At 45.5% G+C, this 20,168-nt stretch overlaps 1 protein-coding gene across 9 annotated transcripts in view; it reads left to right on the top strand.

Annotated features, from left to right (window-relative positions):
* Positions 1 to 20,168, top strand: part of TIAM1 (TIAM Rac1 associated GEF 1) — a 424,375-nt gene that overhangs the window by 185,712 nt on the left and 218,495 nt on the right. For 4 of the 9 annotated variants that reach the window (XM_064273163.1, XM_064273159.1, XM_064273166.1 and 1 more), the window contains exon 1: positions 12,842 to 12,986. The exons of 4 other annotated variants lie outside the window; for them this stretch is intronic. The gene's annotated coding sequence lies outside the window, so the exon portion shown is untranslated. Of the gene's footprint in view, positions 1 to 10,356; positions 10,671 to 12,841; positions 12,987 to 20,168 lie in introns of those variants that run through there. One more of the 9 variants, XM_064273169.1, reaches the window with a different exon arrangement.

Here is a 20,168-nt window from a genome sequence, read left to right as displayed (position 1 = left end):
TCTGCCATATGCTAAACACTCTTCTAACATACATGATACAGTTGGGAGCAAAACAGATTATAATTCCTGCCCTCACAGAGCTTACATTCTAGTGGGGGGAGGGGGGTGAATAAACAATAAACAAGAAAATGTAGCAAAATACGAAAACAGTATATTTATAAAAGAGAAAAAAAATAAGGCAGGAAAGTGTGAGTGAGGGGTAAGGGTTGGGGTGGAGAGATGGAAGGAGGGGGATGAGATCCTCACTGAGAGGGTGACATTGAACAAAGACCTCAAGTCTAAAGTTGCGTGAATACCCAGGGGCAAGTCCCTGCAAGAGCAAATAAAATGAGTTGGTGGCATGTCCTTCCGAAAACAAAACCCATGTTAAGGCCAAAGGCCGGGAATATGGTTTTTGGTTATTGAAACTGAATGATTCAGTAGGACCTGTGTGTGTGCCAGGACGTGTCTACCAGCTTGTGGAAATGGGTAGTTCGTTAACAGCTTGCTACCTTTGAGTTTTTGGGTGTTTGGTGGGTGTGTCTGTGGGAGGCACTGACCTCAGACCCAGCCAACCTGACTAATTTTTGCCAATGGAAAGTTACATGTGGAAGGGATTACAGCTGTTGGTTAATGAACTGAGTTCATCTCTGGCCAGGAGAACAAAGGGTCCCAGAGTCCAGGGGACTAAGCAAGGTGTGTGAGTTAGTTGAAGTTGAGAAAAGTCAGAGAGAGATGGCTTATCGTTCATAGCTGACATCAAAGAGTCCCAGCTAGGCAGGTTGGCAGTGCTGTGATCCAAGGCCAAGAAATGATTCTTCTCAGAAACCAGGTAGCTGGGAGTGAACGGAGGGCTATGCTTTGGTCTTCCAGGTGATCTGGGGGAACTGTTGTCAACGTGCTTGCCGGAGCCCACCGCATGCCAGTAGGTATGTGTAACTCTGGGCACCTGTGCCCAGAACAGTGTGTCATCCCATGAGTCACTGCTATGTTTAAAAGGGAAGTCTGGGAGAAGATGGCATGGTTGAGTTTCGAGCAAAATTCTGCTCATTATAGATTTCTTTAGATTGTAAACCAACAACATTAGCACTCTGAGAAGGTGCTGTAAATAGATCAATATAATACTATCTAATGGTGAAATATCTCTGTACAGACCTTGAACTTGACTCTTGCAGGAGACCTGGATTCTGTGAAAGGGGCCAGTGAATACATTTTTGCATTTCTTATACAGCACCAGGTTTTTATATGTGCATTATGTGTATTCATGGCCTCTTGCCCAATTTAATTTACTCATGGTAGGCACCTCATTCAGTCATCTTTCTCAGACCAAATAGTGATTAACTTCGAGGGGCTTCCTGACAAACCCTGAAATATGGTGCTGGCCTGCTAAATTTGTCCTTGAGAGGTGGATGAAATTCTCAGTGAGTAATCGCAGGCTTTGGGGATCAGGCTCAGCTGTCTGACCCTGTGAGCCCAGAATCTGTGACTGATGGCATTAAAGATGTAATAATAGTGATAAAAACAAATACAGTGTCTCGGAGGATGCTGAGGTCGATGATGACGACAAAGCTGTAGCCTGAAATGCAGCAATATGGTGGAGGAGGGCTAGGCTTGCAGCCTGAGAGGGACCCAGTTAGAATTGCAGACAGGCCTACTTGTTGAATGGCCTTGGACAGTTCACTTTAACCTCTCTGTGCCTCAATTTTTTTTATCTGTAAAATGGGACTGGTAATAGTACCTTAGGAGGCCTGGTGGTGCAATGGTTAAGTGCTTGGCTGCAAACCAAAAGGTCGGCGGTTGGAACCACCAGCCGCTCTGAGGGAGAAAGATGTGGCAGTCTGCTTCTACAAAGATTTATAGCCTTGGAAGCCCTATGGGGCAGTTCTGCCCTGTCCTTTAGGGTCACTATGAGTTGGAATCGACTCGACGGCAAAGGATTTGGTTTTGGCATAGTCTCTTAGGTGTCCTTGGGTGATGCAGTTGGTTAAGCACTCAATTACTAACTGAAAGTTTGCTGGTTCGACTTCACCCAGAGGCACCTCTAAAGAAAGGCCTGACTGTCTGCTTCTGAAAGGTCATAGCCTTGAAAACTCTACCGAACACAGTCCCATTCTGCACACACGGGGTCGCCATGATTCAGAATTAACTCGATGATGACATCTGGTTTGGTTTCTGATAGCACCTTGTTGAGCTGTTGTTGAGGGGCAGGTACAAACTGGGCGAGTAGCCCCTAGCCCAGTGGTTTTCACAGGCTAGGCTCAGTTAACGCTATGACTCATTGTTGTCAGCGTGTTGCTCATCCAGCCCCAGGAGGCCTTACGTTCACTCCACTTTGCAGATGAGGGACTGATGCCCTACAGAGATTAAGTGATAGGCCTGTGGTTAGAAAAGGAATACCTGGCAGACCTAGGAGTCTAATCTGGACTGCCTGGAACCCTCGGCATGTCTTGAGCCCCTCTGAAATAAAGTCCGTTCAGGTCGCACGCCCTCTGCTAGCTTGGTCTGTTAAAATAAGTGCCATTCAATATTTTCAAATGATAGTTTGGGTTAGATTATTTTTTTCCCCACACCTGTGGCTCTGGGTCCCTATCCAAACCTGTCCAGTCTCTGTCTTTCTTTCTTTTTTTTAAATTGTGCTTTAGGTGAAAGTTTACAGGTCAAGTTAATTTCTCATATAAAAATTTATACCCATACTGTCATGTGACACTAGTTGCAATCCCCATGATGTGACAGCACACGCCCCTTTCCACCCCAGGTTTCTTGTGTCCATCCAACCAGCTCCTGTCCCTTCCTGCCTTCTCTTCCTACGTCCAGACAGGAGCCACCCATTTGGTCTGCTGTAGCTGCTTGAACTCTTAGACGAGTATTATTTTATGTTCTATGGTCCAGTCTAATCTTTGTCTTAAGAGTGGGCTTTGGGGGTGGTTTTAGTTCTGGGTTAACAGGGCATCTGGGGGCATAGTTTCGGGGATTCCTCCAGTCTCTGTTAAACCATTACCTGTTCGGTTTCTTGAGCAACTTTGAAATTTGGGATTGGGATGGGCTGGTGGAAACAGATCCACGCAGAAGACTTTCCGTTGAGCTGAGACACCTGACATACTGTGAATGCTCTTGATGTGAAAAGGCGTGCCGTGTTTTATCTTGATAATTGTGAAAGATTTAATTTGAATGGTTAGACAATCCCATTTCATCTCTTATAATCAGTGAAATGGCTCTTCTGCCTGTGTGATTAAGACCACAGAGACATGCCAGGGAGAAGAAGGACACTTAAAAGCTTGGCTAATGTGCGCATATTAAAGTTTTGATTACTTTTGTTTTTAGCAGTGGTTATTTTTAAAAGCTACGTGTACCTGAGTAAGTAGGTAGAAAATGAGGGTTTTTTGCAACGTGCACAGACCTACTTTAATTTGGGGAGACTCCAGGAATAGGTTGCTGTGGAATCGATTCTGACTCATGGTGACCCTGCGTGTGTCAAGTAGAACTGTGCTCCACAGGGTTTTCAATGGCTGATATTTTGAACGTGGATTGCCAGGTCTTTCTTCTGAGGCACCGCTGGGTGAACTTGAACCTTCAAGATGTCAATCTATCTTGTTGAAGGCTTTCCTCTTTTTCGATGACCTTCTACTTTACCAAGCATGATGGCCTTCTTCAGGGACTGGTCCCTCCTGATAACCTGTCCAAACTTGAACTTGGACCTTTGGTCGCTGGGTGGCACACACGGTTTGCGTTGGCTACTAACCAAGAGGTTGGTGGTTTGAAACTCACGCAGTGGCTCTGAGGAAGAAAGGCCTGGCAACTTCCATAAAGATTACAGCCAAGAAAACCCTATGCAGCAGTGCCGCCCTATAGCACGTGGGGTCGCTATGAGTGAGAATCAACTCAACGGCAGCAGGTTTGGTTTCTAGGTGTCGGTCTTTCCTAACCAGGTGAGTGAGCCTGTGTCTTAGACCCAGGTACCCGCCTGACCCCTTGGGCTTGTCCATACCTGCCTGATGTCTCTACCAGGCTTCCTCCACAATCTTGCCAAGCCTGCCGCTGTAGTTTGGGAGGGTGCTGGCTGCTGCTGATTCAGACTGCCTCAGCCAGCCCGGTTTGACTGCGTCCTTCTACCCAAGGTCTCCTAGCCTCCTGCTTGCCTATCTGGGGTGGAGCCAAGAAGTTTCTCTTGAACCCATTTATTATGGTCTGCTTATTAGTTTTCAATGGGCTCAGTTTATGTTATTTTTATTTGCATGTACCCTTTGTACTGTGTCAGGACCTGCAATTACATATGTGTATACTGCTTGTTTTATGGATTTTTTAAAAGGAGATGATAATTGTGTGTGAGAATATGCCGCAGATTTGGTTCAGTAGGTCTGGGTTCCAGGCTCCAGCTGCCGGTGTGTTACTTTGTGAGTCCGAGTGAAGTCACTCAGCCCTTCTGACCTGAAATGAATGTGTGATTAGTAAAACCTCTTCTTCAACTTTGCAAGTTGAAGTTTTGTTTACATTAGGGAAAATGGCAATAAGACAGAGTAGAACTGCCCCATAGAGTTTCCAAGGAGCGCCTAGTGGTTTCAAACTGTTGACCTTTTGCTTAGCAGTTATAGCTTGTAACCACTATACCACCAGGGCTCCAGGTGCTCCTAGAGACAATAAAATCTAACAAGTACATCCTGGAAGGAAAGCAGGACAAGTGCATTTTCACTAGCATGCTTCCCCTGACTCTCACTCATTAGAAGTCCCCTAATTTTAACGGCTTCCACCCATCTGTTAGTTTGTCATACTGTGGTGGCTTGCATGTTGCTGTGATGCTGGAATCTATGCTTCCAGTATGTCAAATACCAGCAGGATCACCCATGGTGGCTGGCTTCCAGATGAAGGCAGATTAGGAAGAAAGGCCTGGTGATCTGCTTCTGAAAATTAGCATATGAAAACATTATGGACCACAACAGAACATTGTCTGACTCGATGGCTTTGGGCACGCCATCAGGAGGGATCAGTTGCTGGAGGAAGACCTCATGTTTGGTGAGGAAGAGGGCAGGGAGGGTGAAGGAGACTGTTGGTGACATGGATTGGCACAGTAGCTGCAATGATGGACTTGAACATGCTGGCTGGTGATTGTGAGGGTGACACAGGACCAGGCAGTGTTGCGTTGTGTTGTACATAAGGTTACCTGAGTTGGAGTCAACTCGATGGCAGCTATCTACCTATCTATGTAATTTTAATTGATTATGCTCATTTCATTACAAGAGAGCTCTGTAAGGTGTCAGGTGCTATAAACAGAACTGTAGGTGGAGTCTTTTCGCTTCACCATTGAAGCCAAGGCCTAAGCTTCTCATTCCTATCCAGCTTCACTCCGCTCCCCACCTCCCCTCTCTCCAATGTGTTTAGGTCTAGAAAAATCGATATAACAGCTATCACTGTATCTTAATACCCATTGCCGTAGAGTCGATTCTGACTCATAGCGACCCTGTAGGATGGAGTAGAACTGTCCCACGGGGTTTCCAAGGAGCAGCTGATAGATTCCAGCTGCTGACCTTTGGTTAGCAGCCGAACTTGTAACCACTAAAAAAAAAATTAATACTGTCTCCATCCATGACTAAGGGAAGCAAGTATTATTAAATAGGTCAGCATTCGGTGCCTGAATGGCTCATTGTATCAACCCTCATGATGGGGGCCTGCTGCTGCCTCACAACAGAGACTCTGTGGGGAAGACTTAAGTCTCAAGAGGCCCCACCATGGCCCTGAAGTCTCGGAAGGGCCCTCTCTCGTCTGACACAGGACTAGTGCCTCAGCCGCACTGTATCCATTGCCAAAATATGCAACATTAGCATTAAGACATTGAAAACATTAATCACACTAACATCACTTGAGATACAAACCAAACCTGTTGCCGTTGAGTTGATTCCAACTCACAGCGATGCTATAGGACAGAGTAGAACTGCCCCATAGAGTTTCTAAGGAGCGGCTGGTGGATTTGAACTGGTGACCTTTTGGTTGGCAACGAAGCTTTTAACCATGGCACCACCAGCACTCCATTTGAGGTACAGGCTTGGCTTCTTTCCTGATTGAAAATTGTCTTTAGTGCTCCTTAGAATATAGGGAAAATGTTGAGTAGGTGCCCAGTACAAACCCCATTAACCCATGCACCCCAAGTCGGTAGGCATGCATTTAAATTTCACCTGGTTGTTGCTGGAGCCTGGATTTGCACCAGGTCTTCTTACTTTGTGTTCTTGCTTCTTATACGACCAGGTGAGACCTCCGCCATGAGAATGCTCCCTGACCTGGCTTTGTCAAAGAGCTCTGTTGTTGTTGTGTCCTGTTGAGTCAGTTTTGACTCACAGTGACCCCATGTGACCGAGTAGAATTGCCCCATAGGATTTTCTAGGCTGTAAACTTCATGGGGAAAACCCTGGTGGCGTAGTGGTGAAGTGCTACAGCTGCTAACCAAAGGCTCGGTGGTTCTTGGAAACTCTACAGGGGAGTTCTGCTCTGTCCTGTAGGTTCACTATGAGTGGGAATCGACTTGACGGCACTGGGTTTGGTTTTTTTGGTAATCTTCATGGGAGCAGATTGCCAGGTCTTTCCCGAGGAGCCACTGAGTGGGTTTGAGCTACCAGCCTTTTGGCTAGCCGCCAAGTGCTTAACCATTATGTCACCAGGGCTCCTTCATGGTGCCTTAGTGAGCGTTAAAGGCTATGCTGGTTACATATTCTTTGGAGAGAAGGCAGGGCTGAAATTAGAACTTGACTCCTTGTCTTCTTATTCAGCTTTATCCTACTTTTATTGCCAATAATAATTATTATAGTTTACTGCTGCCGTGCAGAGAGGTGCCTGCAAGATCCCACACCAGGGAAAACCCAGCTGCTCCCACCCCCACAGACCACATGTACCTCTTGTGTAAGGCACACACGGCCCTGGGAGTCAACAGCTTCACAGTGTGTGGGGGCAGGCCAGCATCTGGCCCCATATGGCTTATCTCTAGTGGATGCGAAAGGTTCATGGACTTCTCCTCTGACTTCTTTGTTACCTTTATCCTCCATGTGCACTTCCTTCCATTCCTCCTTCAACCTTGTAGTGGAAGCCAGCTCCAAGCCTGGCTAGAGTTACAAGTATGTGGGTCACCAATGAGGCCTGAAACTCTTGGCTTTGGCATATTAGATAAAAATTACTGTGCCGGCAAACCTAATTTGGGGCAAAGGAAGCAACAGGAGTTTTAAAGTCATGGAAACATATGATTGAAAGCTACAGCTAGGAGGCTAGGGAAAATGAAATTAAAAACCATCATTTTAGAGTTGAGGAAATTGAAGCCCCTGGATTTGAAGGAACTTACCAAGCCACTGGTGCCCGCATACTCTGCCTGTGGCCTGTAAAGGCTGTTCGAGCAGTCTTGGGAGTCCCTGGGTAGCACAGATGGTTAAGCTCTAGGCTACTAACTGAAAGGTTGGTAGTTCAAGTCCACCCAGAGGTACCTTGAGAGAAAGACCTGGCTATCTCCTTCCGAAAAATTCGTTTTTGAAAACCCTATGGAGCACAGTGGTACTATGATACAAAATGGGGTAGCCATGAGTTGGGGTGAACTTGATCACAGCTAACAACAATAGTAACAACAATAGAGTTTTCATGGCCTCTTTTCAACAGACCTTGTGGTTTTTCCAGAAGATCTCTGCTTATTTGTTAGGTATTCAGTTTTCAGGTAGAGAAAAATATGTGAAGAGTTGCTAAGTCTAGTTGGTACAGAGTTTAATTTTAATTAGCAAAACACTCTCGTATCATATCAAATTTAATGAGGGCCTGTACTTTAAGACGTTACCCAGAAAAGCGAATCTTGTTTTTCTCTCGGAGAGAAGCAAGGCCTTGTTCAGGGCTGAAATAAAGTTTTTCAGAACATGTCAGTATTCCAAAGCAGAACCTCAGATCACCAGGCACGGGAGTGGGTGGAATGGTGCATATTTAGACCTTTAATCAGTTTCAAATATAAAAAATTGATTCTGGCAATCAGTAGGTAGCCAACTGCAAAACGTATTTACGAAAAAACCTTCTGAATTTCCATAGCGACACCATAGGATTAACGGAATCTGTATTTGGAGCGGCAATTATGCTGGGAAACTGTCTTTTTATTTGGATTGGACTAATTTGATCATATTAATTAATATCCCTGCTGGGCTTCACCTGACTTGACAAGATGAACACTTTCCCCAGCCTTGCTGCGGATACACGGTTGCTAGGTGACACAGGTTGGTGTAAGTGCGTCTTACCTTGTACCTGGGAACTCTCCCCCGCTCCCAGAGCCAGTTGGAGAAGGTGAAGGTATGTTCCAAGTGTTGCCGTCAAATTTGCAGACCGTGTCAGTTCAGCTGATTGAAACCCTTTTGCATTAAGACAAAAACAAAAACAAAACCTGTTGCCATCGAATTCATTCTGACTCAGGTGATCCCATGAGTGTTGGAGCAGAACGGTGCTCCATGGGGTCACTATGAGTTGAAATCGACTTGAGGGCACCTAACAACAACAGAGCCCCTTGACAAATCTGGGTCAGGGAGCATTCTCCTGACAGGTTCTCATCTGGTTATAGATAGGAGAAGCAACAACAAGAAGTAAGAAGACCTGGTTCAAGTCCAGGCATCACCAACAACCAGTTGAATAACTTAGAGCAAGTAGATTGCCAGGCCTTTCTTCCCAGATGCCTCTGGGTGGACTCAAACCTCCAACCTTCCAGTTAGCAGCTGAGCATATTGCCTGTCTCTCAGGAGCGCCCCCCTTATATGAACCCGCTGCTGTGAAGTCGATTCCGACTCATAGTGACCCCAATAGGACAGAGTAGAACAGCCCTCACACGGTTTCCAAGGAGCACCTGGTGGATTTGAACTGCCGACCTTTTGGTAAGCAGCCAAACTCTTAAGCACTACACCGCCAGGGTTTCCATAAGCTACCTAAATTCCTAATCAAGTGGATTCTAGAGACCCTTGAACGGAAATCCAGAAGTTAATAGCTTAAGAAGTGCTTGCTCGTCCTTGAGGACACAATTTAAAGGGAATCTTAAAAGTCAGCAATTGTAGATCTAATAAAAACAAGATTAAAAATAGAGTTAAAATCTTTTGGGGAAAATAAGCTTATTTTAAACTCTCCATAGTTCTTCATTTCTGAGTGTAAATTCACCTGATGAAGGGAAAAAAAGAGATTAACCCTCTGAGACCTTTTCTCCACAAAGCTAGTGTTGTTTCCCAACATGTATGTATTAGTTATGTATACGATCATCTTATATCTGCTGAACTAGCCCTTGCCTGAATATCCATTAACAGCAGAAAACCTTCTGAGAGTTTCATAGTTTATCATTTTCAAAATATTTTTACATAAAGCTTTTCAGGTGAGGTAATGGGTGATTATTGTTGTAACTTGTATCTTTGTCCCCAGGTTTATTCTCCTCTTGGGGAATTGTTAAAAACAAAAGTCCACTCTGCTTTCACTTCTGAGTACATTTCTTTGATGCAGGAAACTGTACATCCACAGATAAGTCCAAATAGGATTTCCAAGGCTGTAAATCTTTACAGAAGCCGAAGGCCACATCTTTCTCCCACAGAGCAGCTGGTGAGTTTGAACTGCTGACCTTTTGGTTTGCAGACAAGCGCTTAACCATTGCACCACCAGGGCTCCTTGAAGTAATTATAGGAAACTTTTATTCTGAGGCCTAAGAGATTAGAAGTTGGTGAGGAGTGATTCAGTTCAATCCAACATGCGTTTGAGCCCTGGTGGCGCAGTGGTTAAGAGCTATGGCTGCTAACCAAAAGGTTGGCAGTTCGAGTCCACCAGCTGCTCCTTGAAAACCCTGTGGGTTAGTTCTAATATGTCCTATAGGGTCATTGTGAGTCGGAATTGATGTTGATGGCAACAGTTTTGGTGCCATATGTTAGGCTTCTGGGAGATTCAAGATGAGCAAACCTTTGGTCCCTGCCCCTCTTTTCAGTAACGTAACACTGAGGCGGGGGCGGGGGGTGGTGGGGAGCAGAGACTGTCTTCTACCTCCAAGCAGAAGTTAAATTTTATCAGAAGCAGGAAAAGGAACATATATGGCATTCCAGGGCTAAAAGAAATACTTCTTAGACAATGACGAGCACAGGACACCTGTAAAAAGGAGTATATTAGTCCCTCTTTCTGACGGATGGACTTCAGAGTGCTTGTATTCTTTTTCCCATAAGTGACTTGTAACTTTCTTTTTGATAAGCTGTAATGAGATTAAACACCCTTCCTGTTCTAAGCAACATTTCTACTAACGATTATCTGGAGAAATCACTGATGTGGCCGCAATAAGCCTGCCTTGGTGTGTTTTTTTCACATCTTACCTTCCCCCTGGGACTGTGCTGATACAGCTCTAAAGCTGATCTCCTGGCTTTACATCAGCTTCTTCAAACCCCCTCCTTGGTTATTTGCATCCAAACACAACAGATGCGTAGTTCGTGTGTGGACCCCAAGGCTGCACTCCAAATCCTTCCGTCCTTCACTGCGTCTGAGGCTAGCATTCGCTTTCTCCTGAGCCACACAGATGGGTCTCAGCCTCCAGAGGCTGCACGATAGAAGATGCATTCAACAAGTGGAAATATTATGCTCTACTTTAAGTTCCCATAGGGTCTCCGCATCATGGTGATGATGACATATGGAATGAGTGGGTGACAGTTGTTGGTGAAACCTCTATCCCAGGTTTCTCACCTGCAGTAAGTACCGTTGGCATTTGGGGCTGGATAGTGCCTTGTGGGGGGTGGTTATGTGCTTTGTAGGATGTTTAGCAGCATCCCTGACCTCTCCCCACTGATGCTAGTAGCATCCCCGAGTAGCGACAACCCATAAAGTCTCCAGGCATGGCCGGATGTTCCTTGGGGGCAAAATCGGCTCCTGCTCAGAGCCTTCCTCTGTCCTAACACTTCCGCCTGTCTGTTCTGCTTCTTTATGTGTCTTTGTATGCCTTCTCTTCATGGGTACCTTTTGTTTATTTGCTTATTCCTTTATCAGATTCTTCTGAATTTCTACTAATGCTAGCCTTTATGCAAGGCACTAGGGATAAATACAAAGATGGACCCGAAATCTGCTTCTGTACACAGACACACACACAAACACATACATGCAGACACACACACACGAGTCCCTGGGTGGTACAATCAGTGAATGTGCTCAGCTGCTAACTGAAAAGTTGTGGGTTTGAGTTCACCCAGAGGCACTTTGGGAGAAAGGGTGGCAGGCTACTTCCAAAAAAGGAGCCATTGAAAGCAGTTCTACTCTGACACATCTGGGGTCGCCATGAGTCTGAATCAGCTTGACCGCGACTGCTTTGGTTTACACACACACACACACACACACACACACACCCCACACACACACACGTTGAGTCAGTTTTGAATGTATCATGGTTTCCACCATGTTGCTTCTTACCGTCCTCAAAGTTCCTCTATTCTGAGAATTGCTCCCAGGCTGCAACTCTGGCTGGAATTTGAGTAATTATGACCCCTTTAATGGATGCAGTGTTTCTATTTTTGTAGCCCATGGCTTTGGGGAAAGCCCCTTGAAGTGTGGGTCAGTATCCTTGGCTTGCCACAGCTGTTACCTTGTAAAATGATAATGTTCAATTAATCTATCAATATCACCCACGAATGCAGCCACACCATTCCAGATACAACCTCTCACTTGTCATTCCGGGCCTGCTCTTTTCTGATATTGTGATTTCTTTCATTCCTTTAACCAGCCACCTGAGGCTTCATTTAACATGTTGGTCATCTTAAGTTTTGTTTAATGAACCTTCTGTTTGGGAACCACAGTCAAGCTCAGCAGAGCAATGCACACTTGGTTGCTTTCTATTTAAGTTAGCATGTTTCCTTTAGAGTTTTTTGAAACTGTGAAATGAAAATTGCTCATGGGAAATCAAATTTACCTCAGTGTTATTTTTAGGAGGAAAACCAGTTGGCATGGAGTCAACGCTGACTGATGACAACCCCATGTGTGTCAGAGTAGACCGTGCTCCCTAGAGTTTTAAATGGCACCTGGGAGGGAGGCTTGAACTTCTAACCTTTTGGTTAGTAGCTGAGCACATTAACTGTTGGTACTACCCAGGGACTTCCAGGGGGTGTGATCAGGGGTGTTCTCTATGGAGGGGTTAACAGGTAGCTTCAACTCTGTTGGTATTTTTATTTTTTAGGTGAATGGTGGGCACTTGGGTATTCAGTATATTATTTTAAAATATATTTTTGTATATCCGAAATATTTTGAGATAAGTTTTAAAGAAATGATAGGCTGCTGAGAGTTTGGCTTTTGTTTTTCTGCCCTTCACTTTTTTGTAATAGATGCCTAGGAAATAGGTCTTTGCTTGCTAAACTCCCCATCTTCCTGCCTCTTTTTTTTTGGGGGGGGAGAGGGGGCAATTATTTAGGATTTTTAACTTTTTAAATCCTGTAAGAGCACATTGGAGCCCTGGCGGCACAGTGGTTAAGCGTGTTCAGCTGCTAACCAAAAGGTTGGCAGTTCAAACCCACCAGCTGCTCCTTGGAAACCCTATGGGGCAGTTCTTCTCTGGCGGACAGGGTTGCTATGAGTCGGAATTGAAGCAATCGCAACTGTTTGGTTTGGTTTGAAGAGGACACTGCTTTCTTGCTATGTGGTGTCAAAAAACCTTTTGGCAGGAACTTATGTTTTCATCAGGGGAAGGGCGTTTATGTGTAAAAGTGTTAGGAGAAAATTCCCCCCTGAATGGGGGACTCTCAATGACAGCCTGCCCCGAGTTCTTGGCTTTGCTAATACAAACGGGGAGAGTTAAATTGGAGAAGGAGGTGGAGAGGAGGAGGGGAGGGGATGGTGGGCGGGGAACAGCCACAAACTCCCTACAGCACACCCAAATGACCAGATTCCTCTTAGCACGAAACTTCACAAGTTACGCCCACTCTGCCAGAAGCCAGGGAAGGCTGCTCGTGGCTTCCTCATTTCTGTTACTGGAAGTTTGAGTGATGTGAGCAAGACAGAGAGACATGTGCGCCTCCCGAGCAGTGGTGAGCTGGGATTTTAAAACCGATTTCTCTATATTGGCTGACTTCTTTGTGTTGGGAGGTGAGGGGAGCGGGCAATCGTGGCTCTGGACCAGGAGCGGCTCATTGAGAGCCCCGAGGTCGCCTGGAGCAGGGAGGACCTGTACGATTCGGAGCCCCGGCCCAGAATTAGCCAGAAATAGCCAGTGGCGTCTCTACGCTGCGCCCCGGGTGCGGTCCCTTTTCCTGCTGCGTCCTGCGCGCCCCGATGTTTGTTCTGGATCCAGGGGAAAGGGGTTTGGGCTTTGAAAGGACTTCCCATCTCGTCTTTACTTTCTGTAACCCAGAATCCTATGGGATGGGAGGATCTTATGGGATACGACCTACACCCCCTACCCCCCCGGGGGTGCCACCAAAGATGCGACCACTTCTGGCTGTCTCGCTGTGCATTTAGTACTTACAGGGCTGGGTGGTTGAAAAGGAGCCCTGTGACTTGTCTTTAAAAGGTTCCCCAGGGGTATTCCGAAACTGTGGAGCTGACAGGCACCTGATCGGAGTCCTGGAGCGAGGCATCGGAAGTCTCATTAATTTTGTGTCTGATTAAATTAGCTGAGCTCAGGCTCCTGGCTGTGGAGGTGTTTCTTGTTTGTCTGGAACTTGTGTGAAAATGTCAGTCCTCTGTGGCAGCTGCTTTACCTTCTTCAGATTTGATTGCCTAAGTCAATTTTGCGTGGGGCAGGGGGAAGGGAGCTTGGGTAGAGGGTGGTACTAGGGTGGGATCATGACAGAGGACACTCAATGTGCCCCAACAGAGGATAAACCTGGCCAAAGATAGTGTTTCTGGCAAACTCGCCTTAGGTTTTAATTTGAGCCCATACGTCTAGCTTGAGGACGGTGCAGGACAGAGCAGTGTTTAGTTCTGTTCTACATGGGGCCGCTGTGAGCCCAGCAGGCTCGCACCTAACGACAAAGGGACTTTCATTTGAGAAGTGGGTCTTTTCGCTGCCTGCCTGGAAGTCAGATTGAGGCTTTTGGCTTAATCGTTACCTATTTTTTCTGTTTCATATCTGAATATCTGAACAGTAGTTTAGCAATGCACACCCGTCAGAATTTTTTTTTTTTAGGTCATCATAAAAATTTTCAGAGAATTGCCTCACTTTTAGGGCATGAAACAAAGGTGAATTGTGTGGCTCTTGGGTTGTTGTAAAGGGAGCCCTGGTGGCGTATTGGTTAAAGCTCTCACCTGCTAACGGAAAGGTCGGGGTTTGAATCTACCAGCTGCTCCTTGGGAGAAAGATGTGACAGTCAGCTTCTGTAAAGATTACAGCCCTGGAAACCCTCTGGGGCAGATCTTTGCTGTCATTTCCAATTCATGGCCACTCTGTGTGTGTCCAAGAACTGGGTGTGCTCTATAATGTTTTCAAGGCTGTGACTTTTCAGAAGCGGACCCTCAGGCCTTTTTTCCCCAGGTGTCCCTTGGTGGGTTTGAACCACCAACTTTTTGGCTACTAGCTGAGCGCTTTACGATTTGCACCCTCGGGGGACTTACTGCATTTACAGCCATCCAAATTCTCGTTTTACAACAGCCTTTCTCCCAGGTTTGGGGTGGTGTGACTGGGAGGAGGTTAGCAGCTGATTGTATCACTTCCCTCCCGCCAGAGCAGGGTGGCCTGATTTTCTCAGCACACCTTGTTTTTGGGGACAGGCTGCTGTGGCCAGACTTTATTCAGTTTGCTTTGAATCCTGGCTTCCCTGAAGTTCAAGATCCAGAAGAAAAAGGAAATGACTTGTAATCCAAATCAGACAAGTCTCGGGAAAGAGCCGTAGGCTGCTCCATCCAGCTCAGTGGTGCCTGCTAGGGCCCCTGGTTATGGCTTGTCAAGGACCCCAGAAGAGACACAGCAGGTGTGAGTCAGACAGGGTGTGTGGGCCCACCAGCCTCTAAAGAACCCCCAGCAACTCACTCCACCTGAAAAACAGGGGAACCGGAGCTCGTGATTGTGCAGGGGGCAGGGGGCTGACTAATGGACCCTTGCTCCCTGCGTTTTAGGGAACAATAATCCTTAGCCAGGGAAAGAGGAATACCTTACTCACTGCGTAGAGGCTTGCTGACATTGTCACATAGGAAAGTTAGAGGACATCATCCTGCAGATAACTTGGAATTGGGGTTAATTCCCCTCTATGACCACGCAGGTGTGAGAGAAAGTTTTAATTACTCTATCATTCATTTTTCCTAGGGCCTTTTTCCTCCTCCAGTAAATTACCTGGCTTGGCTCCAGCTGTTTGCATTTTAATGGAAGCATAAACAAACACTGCCTCTTGAGTTTACATGCATTTTTAAAGCTCTGCCCTGTGGAACTCTGTCAGTAAGGTTTTAAAAGCTTTAAAAATAGGCGAAGTCTCTTGGCGGCACGGAGGAGGGCCTTACGTATTTCTATGTGTCGCTGACACAGAAAATGCTTTTCGCTTTTATCAAAACGTACCGCACTCTGTCTTCCCGAGAATCAAACACATTGCATCAATTGTTCCAAGGTGGGTTTTGTATCTTCACTGGGGCACGCCCTGTGAAATTGTCTTGGAAACATCTGACTGGAATCGTGCATAAGACTTAGTGGTAATTTGGTAAACTGTAGGTGTTTTCAAGCCTTTTGACAATACAGATTTACTTTCTACTAAGGCAGAGCAAATTTGCTGTAATGACTGAGGAAGAACATTTCATTGTGTTGATATTTAATGCATGAGGCCTGGTACCTTAAAGTTTTCTCAGAATTTCCTCTTTCTGAGTATGTGTCTCAGGATAGGAGCAAGAATTTTGCTGTTAGAAATACTTGGATTTGAATTCCTGCTCTGCCACTTTTAGCTGTGTGGCCTCGGAAGAGTTATGTGCCCTCTCTGAGCTTACATTTTCCCCAGCTGTGTGAGCTGAAAATAATGAAAATGGCATTTTGGACCCATTGTGACAATTCAGAAGGAGCCCTGGTGGCACAATGGGTAACATGCTTGGCCGCTAACTGAAAGGTCAATGGCTGCTCATCAGGAGAAAAATGTGACAGTCTGCTTCAGTAAAGATTTACTCCCTTGGAAGCCCTACAGGGCAGTTCTGCTCTGTCCTGTAGGGTCACTGTGAGTCGGAATCGACTCAACGGCAGTGGGTTAGGTTTGGCTTGGTGGCAGTTACAGTGTGAACATCCTGGTTTGGCACAAAGGAGTCACTTCATAAAGCTAGTACATCGGGTGGTTTTCCCTCCGACCCATCTCAGTGCCTTCCTTCCAGAAATGTGGGTGGTTTTTGCAGTAGAATAGAGCAAGACCCACTTTCCTCCTTTGTCTCTGGGTTTGTTTTCTCTTCACTCTGGGCAAGTGCGGTTGCCTGGATGACTTTCTATATTTTCATCTTCTTATCCCAGTTGATTGCCACTAAACTGGCTGCATATTTCTCCCCTCCAGTTTTTATCTGACCTTCCTGAGATTTTTTTTTTCTCTCAGTTCATCTCATCTTCTTGAGGGCCTCACTGCCCCGTTCTTATTTTGTTTACTAACCATCAGGCAGAAATGAAATGTGAAGCCCAAAACTCGTGAGAGGCTGGGATGGAAGTTAGTGGGGCTGCTTCTGTGAAGGCAACATTAAATTTAGGTAGTGAAGAATTGAATTTGAAGAAAGATGTTGACAGTTACCATGTCCTTTCTGTATCGCTATTGCATTTTCTGAGATAGTTTTTCCAGATGTTGGAATTGCTACAAATTTTGGGGGAAGTCACTGGTGGTGGCTCGGTGGTAGACTTTTCACCTTCCATGTGGGAGATCCAGGTTCGATTCTCCACCAATTCACCCCATGCGCAGCCACCACCCTTCTGTTAGCGAAGGCTTGTATGTTGCTGTGATGCTGAACAGTTTTCAGCGGAACTTCCAGACTAAGACAGACTAGGAGGAGAGGGCTAGTTGTCTAATTCTGAAAAATCAGCCATCGAAAACTCAACGGAGCACAGCTCTACTCTGATGCACATTGGGTGGTCATGAGATGAAATTCACATGACGGCACCTGGCACTGGTGCTGTAGTCAAATAACAGCCTGGTACGTCTTCTGGATTTATTAAGATACTAATTGCTGTTAGCAATTGAGTATTTACAGTGTTATTTAATGTTTCTAGGTTGAGCTTTCAACTTCCGTTTTTGTTAGTTGTTGTTAGGTGCCGTCGAGTTGGTTCCAACTCATAGGGACTCTGTGTACAACAGAATGAAACACTGCGCGGTCCTGCTTCGTCCTCATGATTGCTGGTTATGTTTGAGCCCATTGTTGCAGCCACTGTGTCAATCCATCTTGTTGAGGGTCCTCCTCTTTTTCACTGACCCTCTACTTTATCAAGCATGATGTCCTTCTCCAGGGACTGGTCCCTCCTGATAACATGACCAAAGTATGTGAGATGAAGTCTTGGCCATCATTACTTCTGAGGAACATTCTGGGTATACTTCTTCTAAGACAGATTTGTTCGTTCTTCTGGCAGTCCACGGTATATCCAGTATTCTTCGTCAACACCGTAATTCAAAAGCATCAATTCTTCTTTGGTCCTCCTTATTCACTGTCCAGCTTTCGCATGCACATGAAATGATTGAAAATACCATGGCTTGGGTCAGGTGCACCTTAGTCCTCAAAGTGACATCTTTGCTTTTGAACACTTTAAAGAGATCTCCTGTGATAGATTTGTCCAGTGCAATGTGTTGTTTGATTTCTTGACTGCTGCTTCCATGGGCATTGATCATGGATCCAAGTAAAAAGAAATCCTTGACAACTTCAGTCTTTTCTTCCTTTATCATGACGTTGCTTATTGGTCCAATTGTGAGGATTTTTGTTTTCTTTATGTTGAGGTATAATCCATACTGAAGGCTGTATAGTCTTTGATCTTCATCAGGAGGTGCTTAAAGACCTCTTTGCTTTCAACAAGCAAGGTTGTGTCATGTGCGTAATGCAGATTGTTGATAAGTCTTTCTCCAATCCTGATAACCTGTTCTTTTCCAGGTAGAACCATTTCTTGGATTATTTGTTCAGCATACAGATTGAATAAATATGATAAATATACATACAGATTGAATAAATATGATGAAAAGATACAACCCTGACACACACCTTTCCTGATTTTAAACCATGCAGTACTCCTTGCTCTGTTTGAAGGAATATCCCTTGGTCTTGGTCTATATAGAGGCTCCACATGGGCACAATTAATTGTTCTGGAATTCCTATTCTTTGCAATGTTATCCATAATTTGTTACGATCCACACAGTCGAATGCCTTTACATAGTCAATAAAACACAGGTAAACATCTTTCTGGTGTTCCTCGCTTTCAGCCAGGATCCATCTGACCTCAGCGATGATATCTCTCATTTCACCTTGTCTTCTAAATCCAGCTTGAATTTCTGACAGTTCTCTATCAATGTACTGCTGCAGCCGCTTTTGATTTATCTTCAGCAAAGTGTTACTTAGTGTGATATTAATGGTAATTGTTCAATAATTTCCATATTCTGTTGGATCACCTTTTTTTTGGAATGGGCAAGAATATGGCTGTCTTCCAGTTGGTTGACCAGGCAGCTGTCTTCCAAATTTCTTGCAATAGACAAGTGAGCACTTCTAGTGTTGTATCCGTTTGTTGAAAGGTCTCAATTGGTGTTCCTTCAACCACTAGGGTATACAAAAAAAAAAAAGAGTACCAAACACATTGTTTTCCTGTATCTGCTGTTATAGATAGAGCCAGCGTGGACTGAGGCCCACCTTTCTCGAACTGAAAGCCAGGAGGAGGAGGAGGGTTGGCACCGTGGGGTGTGGCACTTTGATTGCTAGTCTCTGAGCTAGGATGTGAGCAGCCCTTGTGCGTGGCACTTATGGAGATCTGAGAAAGCCTATTCTGTGTGAAAGGGGTAAGTGTAGCATTTGCAGAAGACTGGGGAATGGACTTAAATGTTGAGAATTCTCGTTTGTTTTGTAATCTCTGCCCAGGTCCGGCCCATTCCGGGATAATGGGGAGTTCATTATTTGTGACTATTGGTTTGGCACAAAAGAAGGGTTGCTGATTCTCACTACTCACAATCTAAGGTTTTGAAATTGGTTTCTTGGGAACCTTCTGCTTAGGTCTCATTCTTGTTACTACATACCAGCCATTGTCATGGGCTTGATGAATGGTGGGGGGGTGCACACTTGTTAGGGACATGTGTGAGCACCTCTGCCCCCTGTGAGCCACAGCTGATGGTCCCTCTTAGCATGAGTCATTGATTCTTAGACTGTAGCGTTGTGGAGACTCCGTAGGGTCAGTTTTCCCACCATTTCCTTCCAGAGTTCTCTTGGCCTCCTCCGTAACTGGCTTTATATGAATAGCGGGCAGGGGAAGAAGCAGTTGATTTGGACTGGGTTTGAATTCCTGTTTGTGCATGTTTCAAGATTGTTAGTCTTGAGATCATGGTACTACTCCTAACGAGAGGCTGAGCCTTCGTGTAGACTGCGAAGTGCAGTACTTCCCACGGGCAGTACTTCCCACGGGCCTCCGTGCTGTAGGCAGGCTGGAGGCCTTCACAGAGCTCCGTGCTGAAGGAACCACGTGGCACCTGCACCACGTTCACCATCGCTCAGAGAGAGCTCAGAGAGAAAAAACCGGCTGCAGGGCCGCCTTCCTGCTCCTGGGTGTGGCTCCAGGTTCCAAAGTGGCGAGTCCAGCACCAAGCCTGTGTGCGCATATACAGTGTCCCCTTCTGTGAAGTGGGGACAGTGACATCTGCCCCTAAAATGTGACACTTGCTCCATTTACTTTATGAGAGTGGATTGATTTAGACCAAAAGGGACTTTATAGCTACATGAATATTATGGATATTCTCTCCTTTCTTTTTTTTTACTTTTAAATTTAACCCTGGTAGCATAGTGGTTAAGTGCTACGGCTGCTAACCAAGAGGTCGGCAGTTCAAATCCGCCAGGCACTCCTTGGAAACTCTATGGGGCAGTTCTACTCTGTCCTATAGGGTTGCTATGAGTCAGAATTGACTTGACGGCAGTATGTTTGATTGGTTTTTTTAAATTGTGTTTTAGTTGAAAGTTTATAGCTCAAGTTAGTTTCTTATTCAAAAATTTATACACACAAATTGTTTCATGACATTGGTTGCAATCCCCACAATGTGACAGCACCTTCTCCCCCCTTTTCCTTTCCACCCCAGGTTCCCTGTGTGCATTGG

Source organism: Loxodonta africana, chromosome 20, assembly GCF_030014295.1.
Source record: "Loxodonta africana isolate mLoxAfr1 chromosome 20, mLoxAfr1.hap2, whole genome shotgun sequence".
NCBI lineage: Eukaryota > Metazoa > Chordata > Mammalia > Proboscidea > Elephantidae > Loxodonta > Loxodonta africana.
The sequence above is the reverse complement of the archived record's forward strand: the minus strand, read 5'-3'. Positions and strand labels throughout refer to the sequence as shown.